General features: G+C 40.7%; 1 protein-coding gene and 2 pseudogenes across 1 annotated transcript in view; all 3 read left to right on the top strand.

Moving 5' to 3' along the window:
• The window catches only part of LOC127420189 (gastrula zinc finger protein XlCGF57.1-like), a 166,324-nt pseudogene that overhangs the window by 93,185 nt on the left and 57,725 nt on the right, over window positions 1-15,414 (top strand).
• LOC127420326 (zinc finger protein 501-like) overlaps window positions 1-15,414 on the top strand; it is a 47,341-nt pseudogene that overhangs the window by 2,964 nt on the left and 28,963 nt on the right.
• LOC127420332 (gastrula zinc finger protein XlCGF8.2DB-like) overlaps window positions 1-15,414 on the top strand; it is a 45,817-nt gene that overhangs the window by 20,032 nt on the left and 10,371 nt on the right. The gene's annotated exons all lie outside the window — the stretch shown is intronic.

Raw genomic sequence — 15,414 nt, 5'->3', positions numbered from 1 at the left:
GGGCGCAACCCCTCCTCTCTCTTGGGCACGATAAATTAAGGGCTGTAAAAGCCCTTGTGCGATTCGGCTAAGGGGACGGGCTCTATCGCTCCCTTCGCCAGAAGGTTGGCGACCTCCGCCTGAAGGACCGAGGCATCCTCGCCTCATACCGCTGTGGAGAGGATGCCACTGAACCTGGGCGGCCATCTGGCAAACTGGATCGCGTAGCTGAGCCGGATTGTCCTGATGAGCCTTCGCGACGGGCTGGAAAGCGCCAACCAGTCTTCCAGCCTCTGCGCTAATGGCATCAGGGGAACGATTGGATTTATCACGCCCGGGGTGGGTGGTTCGTGGCGAAGCAGAGCAGACGCCCCACCGGGAAGATCGTCTGGGGGAGGCGTGCTGCCCCGCAACAAGCGGCCCCAAGAACCACCGTACTTACCTGTTTGCTGGCTTTCTTTCGCCAGAAAACAAGGGAACGCAAGATATTCACGTCTCGCTCGTTGACTGGAAAGATTTTCATCGCCTGGCCATCACGAGCGAGGGGCTGAGCATTGGAGAATGACCCAGGGAATGTGGAAACTGCTCTTTTATTGACAATTTGGGTGCCGGGCCCAGAAGGCACCCGGCGATGTTATGAGGGTACTCACCTCGTGCTGGCCCAGGGGCGGGAGTGGGGCCCGTGCGCACACCTGGGTCAGGCCAGTCAACGAGAGTTGCCTCATCCCTGGGTCGCCTGTCTCAGGACTGCTTCGAAGCCTGTCTGGGGTTCTTAGTGGCCAGCTGATGGGCAGGCGGTGTCGCCTTTCTGTGGGAGGATCTTCTCAGATGCTGACATATGGGCTCTGATGGCAAGAGGCTTCGGGTAAGAAACGGCACTTCGTAGGCCTGTAGGCGGCCGAGTTGCGCCGTGGCAGGATATGTTTAATGGCCTCCGTCTGCTTCTTCACCGTCAAGAACTGATGGGTGAAGTCCTCGACAGTGTCGCCAAAGAACCCCCTTGGGAGATGGGCGCGTCGAGAAAGCAGACCTTCTCGGCGTCACACATCTCCACAAGGTTGAGCCACAGGTGCCGCTCTTGGACCACCAAGGTGGACGTTGTCTGGCCAAGGGCACGCGCCATGACTTTCGTCACCCGTAGAGTGAGATCGGTCGCAGTACGCAGGCCCTGCATAAGCCCTGGGTCGGTCCTACCCTTGTGCAGATCTTTAAGCGCCTTGGCCTAGTGGACCTGCAGGATAACCATGGCGTGCAGGGCAGAAGCGGCCTGACCCGCGGCGTTGTAAGGCTTCGCCACGAGTGACGAAGAAACCTTACATGCCTTGGAAGGGAGCCTTGGTCGGTTCCTCCAGGTGGCTGCACCCTGTGGGCATAAATGCACCACTACAGTACGCTCTACCTGGGGAAGCTCGACGTATCCCTTAGCCATGCCGCCGTTGAGGGTAGTTAGGGTGGACGAGCGTGTACGGGCAGAGAAAATTGCCTTCCACGACTTTGTGAGCTCCTCGTGCACTTCCGGGAAGAAGGACACCAGGGCAGGGCATGACCGTGAGTCGTGCTCCGAGCCTAGAAACCAGTCACCCAGCCACGAAAGCTCAGGGCAGGGCGGAGGGTTCCACTCAAGCCCGGGCAAGCATGGCTGCCAACTCAGTGTCCGCCTCATCCTGAGCTCTACCGCCTGAGAGCGGGAGCTCATAAGATTTGTCCGCTTCCGAAAGCAGAAGCTCACCCTCCAATGCCGCGACCAATAACTCATCCTCGTTGCGAGCCCTGAACGAGACATTAAATCCGCCCTGAGGCGGACTGCCTGCCTTGCTTGTGGACTCTACCGGGCAGAACGAGCATGCTGGGGGATGGGAGGTCCGCTGGGACTGAGCCGGCAGAAACGCTTCCATATCCACATCCAGATCGCCCGCGGTGCTCGCCGATGCAGCCGCCCGAGTCTCAACCCAGGATGGACCAGGTCGGGAAGCAGCCGGGGTGGCTCTCTTCTTCACAAAGAAGGAAGAGAACCTCGACCGCAATGTTCTCATGGTCATGTTCTTGCAGCGAGAACATGACCCCTCCACAAAAGCTGCCTCGGTGTGCTGGCGACCCAAGCACTCGAGACAGATTTCGTGGCCACCCGGTGGGGAGAGATAACAGCCACACCCAGTAGCACAAAGGCGAAAGGACATCTTCAAAAAGATGGCAATCGTTTGTGCGAGCTCTTTTAGAGAAAATATACTCTTTTGAAATATACTCTTTTAACACCTGTGGACTCAGCCGCCGAAGCACCCAGGGGAAGCACAACACTCATGCGAGGGTGACCGCTGATATGCGCTGTAAATTCCAGCAGCAGAAGGTAAGGTGACGGGACAAACACACATGCGCTCGGCTTCGAAGAACAAGTCTGAATGAATGGTGCACGCCATCTCCTTTTATACTCGAACGTCTGGGACGGAGAGTGGCATGCAAATTCTACTCACCAATTTTCAATGGCCTTTTCTAAATAAAGCAAAGGTGATTGGGGCTCTCAAGAGCGAACCCCTAGTGTCACTACATTGACACAATGTCGAGTGAGCGACAGACAGGGAACTACAGGACATCCTCCCAGTAATGCATTAAAATAATCTAGTCTTGAGGTCATTAATACATTAATTCATTTTTCGGCATCAGAAACAGAGAGCATGTGTCGTAATTTAGAAATATTTCTGAGGTGGGAGAATGCTGTTCTACAAACATTGGAAATGAGATTTCCAAAGGGCAAATTGCTATCAGATATAACACCTAAGTTCTTAAATGTAGTGGTAGACTAAGTTAGAGTACATCAATTGAGAATGAAATGATATATTAGCATCTTATTTTTAGAGGTTTTTGGTCCAATAATTAATACCTCTGTTTTGTCAAAATTGAGTAGGAGGACATTTTTAGCCATCCAATGTTTATCATTGATACACTCGGCTAACTTGGAAAATTTAGTCAGGTTTCGAGGAAATATTAATTTGGGTATTGTTGGCGTGACAGTGAAAAGTAATTCCAAAATTTCTGATAATGTCTCCCAGGGAAAGCATATATGGAGAAAAACTGGCCCTAAAACTGATCCCTGTGGTACTCCAAAAATTGTTATTTTTTCCTATACTGTTGTCTCGACAAAAGTACATATATCTGATGAGCTATTCAACAAATTGGACAGATTTGCACCATACTGAGTAACTCAAGTGAGATTGTGAGCGCGCATGTTTGATTGATAGACTGCGTTTGAGCGTACATGTTCTGTGTATGAATGCGCACGTTGAATGAACGCTGCTCTCATAACATCAGACATGCTCAGATATTATTCTTTGTTTTTTTTTATTTTTTATTTTTTTATCTTCTTGCAGTTGAATTCCCTCTCTAACATGATTCAGCGATGTAGAAAACTAGCGTAAATCCTCATGAAGATGAGCACATCACAATTCATACAGATCTGATAGGCTGCTGTAAATATTTTTCTGATGATGATATCATAACGCGGGCTGCAAAAGATTGCTCGAGGGCCGTGTGTTGAGTAGTGCTGATTAGTGGTCGACCGATATGTTGTTTTTTTTTATGGCTGATGCCAATATCCAGAAAGCAGGGTGACCGATAGGCTGATACAATGCAGATATATCACACAATTTAATATAGTAAATTACAAATGTAAAATTGCTAAAAATAAATTATAATAAACTCTTATTTAGCACTATATTTACTCAATTTCACACACACACAAAAAAATTAATTATATTGTATTTTAAATGGTAGATAGCAGGTTCTTCAGATTTCTGTTTAGTCATCAAATGTTAGTAATATGCATATGAAGAAATTGTTAATATATTAGGATGAAGGAAATAATAGTACACACTACACACAGTAGTCCAGCAACCATGGATGGCATGTCCACGTTATTAATTGCATTTACTCAATAACCAAATCAAACCGATGAAAAACACATTTAATAAAGCTCTTTTACCTTGGGCTGCATCCTAAAACGTACGCTGCTGACATGCTACCTTGCTGCCTTGCTGCCTAATCAGTTATTGGCTTAACTGACATCTGTTTTGAATGAATGGAACTCTTAAGGAAACTGGTCTCCGAACAGTTTGAAAAGCACCTTCTTTTCACCATACCTCCACATACAGCCTCCGGAGGCAGCATTTTCCTGGTTTCTGATGCAGCCTGAGTGCAAGTTGCGTGAGGCTCAATCTTCTGACAGTTTAAACGACCTGGATCGCCTACTTGGAATGTCACAGACTGACTGTCATGATTTGAGAATGAGAGGAACCTTTGATCCTGATCCTGAAGTTTTTGATTCTGGCTGATAGAATATGTGCTTCAGAGGAAGATTTTAGATGAGCGCTCGACAGGAAGAATTATGCTGGATTTTCGTGAGGTTCGTGAGGTTCGTTGAATTTCTCCCAAATTCAAAATAAAAATATTGTCATTTAGAGCATTTATTTGCAGAAAATGACAACTGGTGAAAATAACAAAAAAGATGCAAAGCAAACAATGTTCATATTAATTTTTAAACAACACATTACTAATGTTTTAACTTAGGAAGTGTTCAGAAATCAATATTTGGTGGAATAACCCTGATTTTCTTTCACAGCTTTCATGCGTCTTGGCATGCTCTCTACCAGTCTTTCATATTGCTGTTGGGTGACTTTATGCCACTCCTGGCACAAAAATCAGTAATCAGAGATTACATCTGCTCAGTGCTGCCTGCCTCACAGGACTCACTGCAGTTTGCTTACTGCAACAACTGCTCCACTGATGATGCCATTGCATCTACACTATACACTGTTCTCTCCCACCTGGAAAAAAGAAACACATATGTGAGAATGCTGTTTGTAGACTACAACTCAGCATTCAACACCATAGTGCCCTCCAAACTTGATGTTAAACTCTGGGCTCTAGGCTTAAACAGCTCGCTGTGCAGCTGGATCCTTGACTTTCTGTCAAGCAGACGCCAGGTGGTTAGAATGGGCAGCAACATCTCATTACTGACCCTCAACACTGGAGCCCCGCAGGGCTGTGTTCTCAGCCTACTCCTGTATTCCCTGTACACACATGACTGTGTGGCAACACATAGCTCCAATGCCATCATTAAGTTTGCTGATGACACGACGGTGGTAGGTCTGATCACTGACAATGATGAAACAGCCAACAGAGAGGAGGTGCACATGCTGACACACTGGTGTCAGGAGCACAACCTCTTCCTTAATGTCAGTAAGACCAAGAAGCTTGTGGTGGACTTCAGGAGAAAAGAGAGAGAACACAGCCCCATCACCATCAATGAAGCATTGGTGGAGAGAGTCAGCAGCTTCAAGTTCCTCTGTGTCCACATCACTGAGGAACTCACATGGTCCATCCACCCAGAGGCTCTTGTGAAGAAGGCTCACCAGCGCCTCTTCTTCCTGAGACGGCTGAGGAAGTTTGAAATGAACAGCCACATCTTCACACGGTTCTACACCTGCACTCTAGAGAGCATCCTGACTGGCTGCATCACTGCTTGGTATGGCAACAGCACCGCCCTCAACCACAAAGCCCTGCACAGGGTGGTGCGAACTGCCAGACACATCATCGGAGGTGAGCTTCCCTCCCTCCAGGACATCTATACCAGGCGGTGTGTGAAAAAAGCTCGGAGGATCATCAGAGACTCCAGCCACCAGAGCCATGGGCTGCTCTCACTGCTTCCAGCAGGCAGGCGGTATTTCAGCAACAGGACCTGTTGCACTTGTGTATATGATTGAGTGATAATAAAGGGATTTGATTTGAAGTATATATTTATATAATTAAATCACAGAATTTGTGCTTTAATCTCAACTAAACTTTATTTATATAGCATATCAAACAACAGAGTTGACCAATGTGCTTCACAGTAATAAAATTTAAAACATAACATTTCAAAATCACCACATACATAAACACCAGTAATCTAAAATACAAACACTCCAAAACTGTTTCCTACATTTCATTTGTTTCAGACTTTACAGTCTTCAATTATCACATTGGACCTCCACGCAAACTGTTTATCTGGAAAAGTGAAGCTTCCGGCAACACACGTCATAATAAAAGCATGATTGATAATAAAAGCTTGATGCCGGAAATTGAAGAAATGTAATAAAAAATATATTACAACTGTATAGTAAAATGTAATATTCACTGTAATAATAATAATTAATCAAAATATCACAAGCAAGACAGCTGTTGAATGAAAGTTTGGGGGAAAAAATGTTGAAACGTTCTATTTTCACTTGTTAATGTTTTAATTTTTTAAGTTAAATTTACTGATTAGACACCATTTTGATGATGAAATTAAATGAAGCTTTAAAAAATGTTCTGGAAAAATCTGGAAAATAATAATTAAACTGTATTAAAAAAATTATTATCTAATAAAAAATAACTAAACTGGTGTGTTCAATAGCACATTAAAATATTAGCATATTTTTGCTGTGGTTTCGAAAGTGGAATTGAGAACCATGAAATTTCACTGGTATCGGTACTGATTACTGAAATTTTGGTACCGTGACAACACCATTCTATAGTATCAACATCAATGCTAATCCCAATGTGTCATTTTCATTATCTATGTGAATGTTGAAGTCACCAACAATTAAAGCTCTATCCACAGGAACTATGGACAGAAAATCTATATGACAGAAAATTTGCTAATTCACCAAGGAAATCAGAATACGGCCCAGGTGATCTATATACTGAAGCAAGGGGAAAAGACAACAGAGATTTTTATTTGTATATGACAGTGTCACATTAAGCATTATTAGTTCAAAAGACTTTAACTTATATTATGTCCTCTGAGTAACACCAAAAACTTAACTGTAAATTGCAGCAACACCTCCTCCTCCACCCTTCAGACGATGCTCAGGTTTATAACAATAATAACCTGGGGGAGTAGACTCATTTAAACTAAGATATTCATCTGGTTTATGCCAGGTTTCAGTCAAACAGAGTGCATCCAAACTATTATCTGTAATAATTTAATTTACAATTAGTACTTTGGTTGAAAGAGATCTAATGTTTAGTAGCCCTACCTTTATATGATGTTTATCATTTTTTCCTTTTTTTTTTTCTTTTTTTTTTTTAACTTTAATAAAATATTTTCTCAATGATTTAGTGAGGGGTTTTTGTTTGGTAGATCAGGGAACAGTCACATTCTCTATGTGATGTCTAGGTGATACAGTCTCTATGTGTTATAGTTTATGTGACCTGTGTGACGTCTCAAGACAGCTAGCAGACGTTCGGATTAGCCAGTTTGTCTGCTTCCTGACCTGGGCCCCAGTTAGTCAAATACTATCACTATTAAGACTAAAAGCCACATTTCTAGAGAGGAGAGTGGCACCTTCCCTTTAGGGATGGAGTCTGTCTCTCTTTAGCAGGTCAGGTCTACCCCAAAACTCTTCCAATTGTCAATAAATCCTATGTTACATTAATTTGCTATAAACCTTGTCACCATGATCGGTAGGGAGGGGGCCAGAGCATATTACAATGTCTGACATAGTTTTTGCAAGTTCACACACCTCTTTAATAGTTTTTCTGGTGAAGTCGGACATCATTAGTGCCGACATGAATACAATTTTAGGAAATCTACATTTAGCATTAGACAGCACTTGTAAATTTAATCTGATGTTAGACGCCCAAGCCCCCGAAATGCATTTAACAATAGTGGCTGGAGTCATTTTTACCAGGGCACTTTCAACATGATTCTCAGTGGGTGCATAACTGTGTGGAGAGAATCGATTGGAAACCTTAACAGGAATGGGAGAGTGGTGTTGCTGACACACATCATAATCGCTGATTTTGTCAGTCAGAGAAAAATTTGTCAGATAAGTGGAAATGTTCATGGTATATTTTTTGAAGCGATTCGACTGGTGTCAAGGTAAAGTCTGAGTCCACACTTGTTTGAGACCAAGTTCAGATGCTCCCAAATCCATGACAAAACTAAGACCATAAAAATATGATCTCGGTCTTCAGTACTACAACACTGACGAATACCTCGAGCTGCCGAGAGTGGCGTGCACAGAACCCATTGTGGTGCCTGGCTAAAGTATAAACAATGCTAAAAGCGTATCGTGCTCGTGTTCTAAAATGTTAAATTCAGGGGAAACCCTGATAGGGCAGAATCTGGTTGCACATTCCTGTGCTTTACTTGAATCGATCTTGGGATCTAAGAATTAATATCGGGATCTTTAAAATAAAGATTGCAAAGCATCAGAAAATCTATATTTTTACCGACCTCTAACATACTTCTTTCAGTTTTGAATACTTGATACTGTTGTTAAAACCTTGTTTTCTTCATTTGTGTATTTGATATATTGTTTATTCTGTTTTTGTTTTTTATTTGTTCCTTTGTTCTTTATTACTCAATGTTTACTTAATTAAAAAATTAATTAGTATTAGTTTTTGCTTTGGTATTGAGAATCATCAAATTTCACTGATAAAGGTACAGACTACTGAAATTTTGTATCATGAAAGCACTGTAGATCGTACTTCTACTATAATACTTGCTATAATAACATAATGAAAAGTAGATCTCTTGCCATAGAAGTGTGAGCATACTTGGGATAAATATATATATCTTGCACTCCAAAAATGAAAAATGTATACGAAACATTTGCGTTCTGCCATTTAAATTGGGGTTCAGTTTGATGTTTCACATTTGTCCTTCTTGAATAGGTTTTTGACAATTTACTGTGTTCATTATAGAGCTGATGGAAGTGAAAGAGGAACATCAAGAACTGAATGAAGTGGAGGAGAAACGTCAATATCAGAAACATCATGATTTCACAACTGCAAATAAATCTTTGAGTGCGTCAAAGACTAAGAATTTCTCACCAAAAAAGCCTCAAAGAAAAGTATCCAAGAAATTTCTTACCCGTTCTCAATGTGGAAAAAGTTTCATTTATAAAAGCAGTCTTAATATACACATAAGAGCTCACACTGGAGAGAGGCCTTACACATGCCATCAGTGTGGAAAAAGTTTCATTATTAAAACAACCCTTGATGTACACATGAGAATTCACACTGGAGAGAAGCCTTACACGTGCCATCAGTGTGGAAGAAGTTTTGCATATGCAGCTAGTCTCAATAATCATCTCCGCTGTCACTCTGGAGAAAGACCATTTGAATGTGATCAGTGTGGTAAAACATTTGTTTTGAATTCAAGCTTAAAACGACATCTGAAAACTCACACAAATGAGAAGCCTTACAAGTGTTCTTTTTGTGGAAAGAGTTTTGTAAACCCGTCCTATTTTAAAGAACACCAGAAAATACATACCGGTGTGGGTGCTCATATGTGTTTTGAATGTGGGAAGACCTTTATTACAGCTGGCATATTGAAACAGCACCAAAGAATTCATACTGGAGAAAAACCTTACAAATGCTCACACTGTGGAAAGAGTTTCAATAAGTCAGAAAGCCTGAAAGCACATGAGACAAATCATACTGGAGAGAAACCATACAAGTGCTCACACTGTGGAAAGAGTTTCACTCGGTCTCGAAACCTGAAAGCACATGAGAGAATCCATACTGGAGAGAAACCTTTCAAGTGCTCACACTGTGAAAAGAGTTTCACTCAGTCTCAAAACCTGAAAAGACATGAGAGAATCCATACTGGAGAGAAACCTTACAAGTGCTCACATTGTGGAAAGAGTTTCACTGAGCCTCGAAGCCTGAAAACACACAAGAGAATCCATACTGGAGAGAAACCTTACAAGTGCTCACACTGTGAAAAGAGTTTCACTCAGTCTCAAAACCTGAAAAGACACGAGAGAATCCATACTTGAGAGAAACCATACCACTGCTCTTCATGTGGGAAAAGTTTCAACCAATCAGATCAGCTACAGAAACATGTAAAAAAGTATTGCCCAAGTGATCACAGTGATAAAAAATGACCTTAATGGAAACGAATGTATATTATTTATCAGATGCATTTTTTTCTGTCTGTTGACTAAAACCTTTGTTTCAGTAAAAATAATCCTTTAGCCTTCATATTCAGTTGTCCACAGTTCTTGATGAATAGCCTCCAGGTTTTGAAGGGTCTTTGGTTTTATTGCATGGTGAATGTTGCATTTTCTTTAGTAAAGCAAAAGCTAAACTGGATATAGTTTTTATAAAAATGTATTTGAACTGAATAGTGTAATTTTCAGTTCCCTTTCATGTCGCTTACTTGACGTTACATAGATGATATGATTGTAGGGGTCGCTCCTGATAGATTAAGGGTGAAAAGGATGTTTTGGTCATTGTTGACTAGTATTCAAAGTAGGTTGTAACACCACATAAGAAACAGCACTAGGGAATTGCTGGGGGAAAACACTAAGGGAGACATTGATTTAAGCTTCTAGGTATTCAGTGTTATTTCCATTGTTTAGGACAGGATAGGCATTGTAGAAAGGGCTGATCATGTTTTTTTAAACATGACTGGTGAAATATGGTCTAACATGGGAGGTGCTCTTCCATTAGTTCCGTTAATATCTGTCAGCTAATTTATTACTGGACTATAACTGAGTTCGTTTTGAGGCAGTGCTGGTCACCTGATTAGGCGACATAGGCAATCGCTTAGGGCGCCATTGCTTTGGGGGCGCCGATCTACTGAGCCAATTTCAGCATTTGTCCAATCTGTTTCGAGCAAAATGTGCCCTGCGTATTACAATAACATGTTGTGGTGCCCTCCACAGAACATCTAGACCGTGTAGTGAATGCCTTACTACCATACTACTCTTGCTGTTATATCTGTGTTTGGCAAAAACAGTGAGAGTAGTATGGATAGGATGCCATCGTGAACATGGCCATAGACTCAAGAGGGACTCGTGAATCAGAGCGATGTCCGATGCGTGAGTAATAATCACTCTTAATCACAGCTGCAGATGTTGAGATCTCAGCATTGCACCTCAAAAAAAAAAGTTGTCACTTGGAACAAAGAATGAAATGTGACTGATTCAAAGTGGGCCACACCCTCTGAATGTATGAAGAGATGCAATTAACAAGACAGCACACAAATATCATGTAATTTACAAGAATTGTATGATGATCCCTAAATGAAAACATGACCCTGGGGCTGATAAAAGAAAAAACAAAGCAAGCACGGCAAAAAAAAAAAAAAAAAAAAAAGTGATTATAACATCATTTAACTGTGTGGACGTTAGGTGTTTTGGTCACTAAATGATGTAACCCTACTGTTCCCTTTTGGGCATAGATACAGTATAATGATAACACAGGTTACAAGATGAGGTATATTCAAACATCTTTATTGAATTGCTCACGATCAAACAGAATTAACAGTAGCACCTGTTCAGTTCACAACAGGGGCATCACTAGACCCCTTTTACTGTCATGAGCCCTAGTAAAATGTAATGATAGAGATTACCATATGCAGATATGAAGAAAATGCATTCCTGTTAATTTTAGGTGATAATTTACATGATTTAAAACATGTAGGTTGATTGTGATGCCAGCTGAAGTGAACGTTTCCTAAGTAGTGATCTATCCATTCACCGCTCGTGCTCTTCTGTTGTTTTCCCCCTGGAATGAAACCTCATTTGCAGAGATGTTATTACTAGCTGACTCAAGTGAAGATGAAGACTGAAAGGTAAACAGTGTGTTAATGAGTAACTATTTGTGTTTCACTGAATGAGTTTTTCATGGATATTCTGTTTTGCATTTTCCTCTGCACAGATTTGTTTGATAACATAAGCCTGTTAACTGATCTGAGTAACTATAAAAGAACGCCTGCTAATGTCTTGCTTCTATCATAATGTGATTTATTCATAAATGAAAGCTATTTGTAGTGATTTATTAACTTGGGGAGCTACTGGCTAGGTTGATTTCCCACTGAAACATTAGATGAGAACAAGATAGGTACGTTTTCTGAAGAAAATCTTAGTTGCCACCTGCCATGGCTAAACTCATCACCACAATGTCCTTCCAAAGACCTCTGTACACTGTCCCAAGTCAGAAGAACCCACCCTCATGTCTTTACAATGTTCTTGTGCTGTGATATGGTGTTTCTGTATGGTTGCTGAGTTGCCAGGGTCATATTGAAAAGCTGCTGCTTGCTAGCCTGAGTTAAAAGAGCCCAACCCCATGTCTCTATGATAATTCTGGTGCTGAGAAATAGGTGTTGCTACGCAGTTGCTAGTGTGCTCTTGAAGATTGCTAGGGTGTAGGCTGATTCTTAATGTCTGCTTGTGAGTCAGAAGAGCAATCTAATTATTGTTTACATAGTTTCTGCCAAAATACCATAATTACTGCAGTTATTATTACTAGTCCTTAACTTTTACATTCATATGGTAAGACTTTCAAACTATGTAAGAAGCTTACAGAATCTTTGTCTTCTGAATAATACCTCGTTACCACAGTGTTATTGTAGAGACACCTGTAAATAAAAACTTCTTTTTTTTTTTTTGGCATTAACTATACAGCAGTTGCCTTGGTACATGTATTTAGGGGCAACAAAATATGATGGTTTGAGAAAAAATTAAGTGATCTCTTATTCCAGTTTAAACTTAATATAATTTATTTATTTGTGTTTTATCAAGTTAAAACTTATTTTTATATATATATCTACAATTTGAGAATGTGTTTGTATTCATGTTCAAGTGTTTTTAAGTCTTTGAAAAAAAGATTTGTCATAAAAGTGTATAAATAAACGGATATAGCAAATACAGTATATTGTACGGTGTTGTATTAGTTTGGGTTCCAGGTAAACACATTTCTTATTTCTGTCCTATATGAAAGCTTAAGAACCCCTGCCTTAAATACATCTTTAGCAACTTTATACTTGCATCTATGAGATTTTCAAATTGAAAATGTGAAAGCATTTTAATCATATTTATATAAATAATAAGTTACATTTAGAATTTTGTTCAACTTTGAATATTTCTATATCAACTTGTCTTGTCTGGTGTGTGTATAAATATTGTCTGATGTCACTATTAAAGCCCATCATTCATAATCTGAGGATCTGTCTGCTGTTTAATTTGCATTTATTAACAAAGATTTTGGTATTTAGAGAAATTATGTCTCTACTGTGGGTGTGTCTTCAATGTAAATGACACGCTCCTGAATCTATTCCTATTGTTTACCATTGGATAATGTTTATTCTGGTCTGGATAATTAAGGGGGGTTCATGAGAGGTTTGGGGGGATTCTGTAGCCAGATTAACTTTTATTTTAATTTTATTTATTTTTAATCTTTTATTCTCAGGGTAACATGGTTGCCCATGTTAATGTGGAATATTGGCAGTGTTGTAGTCAAGACCACCTAAACCGAGACCAAGTCAAGACCAGAGTGTATCGAGACCGAGACAAGACCAAGACTTCGAGGGGTTGAGATCAAGTCAAGACCAAGACCAGACAAGTGCGAGTCCCACATTGCATGACACACTTATGATAAAATGCTGAACATGCAAACCATAGGCACTCCTCAAATTGATCTGAAAGATCCACATTCCCATAAAAACACCCACAGAAAACAAATGAAGATTCCTCTTCACTCACATCTTTTATTGCCATGTATATACAGGTGCATCTCAATAAATTAGAATGTCGTGGAAAAGTTCATTTATTTCAGTAATTCAACTCAAATTGTGAAACTCGTGTATTAAATAAATTCAATGCACACAGACTGAAGTAGTTTCAGTCTTTGGTTCTTTTAATTGTGATGATTTTGGCTCACATTTAACAAAAACCCACCAATTCACTATCTCAAAAAATTAGAATATGGTGACATGCCAATCAGCTAATCAACTCAAAACACCTGCAAAGGTTTCCTGAGCCTTCAAAATGGTCTCTCAGTTTGGTTCACTAGGCTACACAATCATGGGGAAGACTGCTGATCTGACAGTTGTCCAGAAGACAATCATTGACACCCTTCACAAGGAGGGTAAGCCACAAACATTCATTGCCAAAGAAGCTGGCTGTTCACAGAGTGCTTTATCCAAGCATGTAAACAGAAAGTTGAGTGGAAGGAAAAAGTGTGGAAGAAAAAGATGCACAACCAACCGAGAGAACCGCAGCCTTATGATTGTCAAGCAAAATCGATTCAAGAATTTGGGTGAACTTCACAAGGAATGGACTGAGGCTGGGGTCAAGGCATCAAGAGCCACCACACACAGACATGTCAAGGAATTTGGCTACAGTTGTCGTATTCCTCTTGTTAAGCCACTCCTGAACCACAGACAACGTCAGAGGCGTCATACCTGGGCTAAGGAGAAGAAGAACTGGACTGTTGCCCAGTGGTCCAAAGTCCTCTTTTCAGATGAGAGCAAGTTTTGTATTTCATTTGGAAACCAAGGTCCTAGAGTCTGGAGGAAGGGTGGAGAAGCTCATAGTCCAAGTTGCTTGAAGTCCAGTGTTAAGTTTCCACAGTCTGTGATGATTTGGTGTGCAGTGTCATCTGCTGCTGTTGGTCCATTGTGTTTTTTGAAAACCAAAGTCACTGCACCCGTTTACCAAGAAATTTTGGAGCACTTCATGCTTCCTTCTGCTGACCAGCTTTTAAAAGATGCTGATTTCATTTTCCAGCAGGATTTGGCACATGCCCACACTGCCAAAAGCACCAAAAGTTGGTTAAATGACCATGGTGTTGGTGTGCTTGACTGGCCAGCAAACTCACCAGACCTGAACCCCATAGAGAATCTATGGGGTATTGTCAAGAGGAAAATGAGAAACAAGAGACCAAAAAATGCAGATGAGCTGAAGGCTACTGTCAAAGAAACCTGGGCTTCCATACCACCTCAGCAGTGCCACAAACTGATCACCTCCATGCCACGCCGAATTGAGGCAGTAATTAAAGCAAAAGGAGCCCCTACCAAGTATTGAGTACATATACAGTAAATGAACATACTTTCCAGAAGGCCAACAATTCACTAAAAATGTTTTTTATGATGTATTCTAATTTTTTGAGATAGTGAATTGGTGGGTTTTTGTTAAATGTGAGCCAAAATCATCACAATTAAAAGAACCAAAGACTTAAACTACTTCAGTCTGTGTGCATTGAATTTATTTAATACACGAGTTTCACAATTTGAGTTGAATTACTGAAATAAATGAACTTTTCCACGACATTCTAATTTATTGAGATGCACCTGTATATGTGTGTGTGTGTCAATTTACCATGAGAAATGTCTTTATAAAATAATCAGGCATTGCAGATGTGAATTTTAGTAGCGTGAACTCAAAGTTTGAAATTCGGCAATGCAAAAAACGCAAGTCACATAGGTACGCTGTATAATGAGGTCACAGATGACAAGAGTACTAATTGGATATTGAAAAACCAACAAATTTGTGTCTTTTCCAATTTGTATATTTGTTCTTGCAAATTCATTCTTGCAATGGCACAGCAAATACATTTTTTATTTATTTACTGCATTTTCCAGAAATAAAGTAGTCACACCGGGTCAAAATTGCGTTGTTGATA

The sequence above is a fragment of the Myxocyprinus asiaticus genome, chromosome 29, assembly GCF_019703515.2.
Source record: "Myxocyprinus asiaticus isolate MX2 ecotype Aquarium Trade chromosome 29, UBuf_Myxa_2, whole genome shotgun sequence".
In the NCBI taxonomy this organism is placed as follows: domain Eukaryota; kingdom Metazoa; phylum Chordata; class Actinopteri; order Cypriniformes; family Catostomidae; genus Myxocyprinus; species Myxocyprinus asiaticus.
This window is presented reverse-complemented; position numbering and strand designations above follow the sequence as displayed.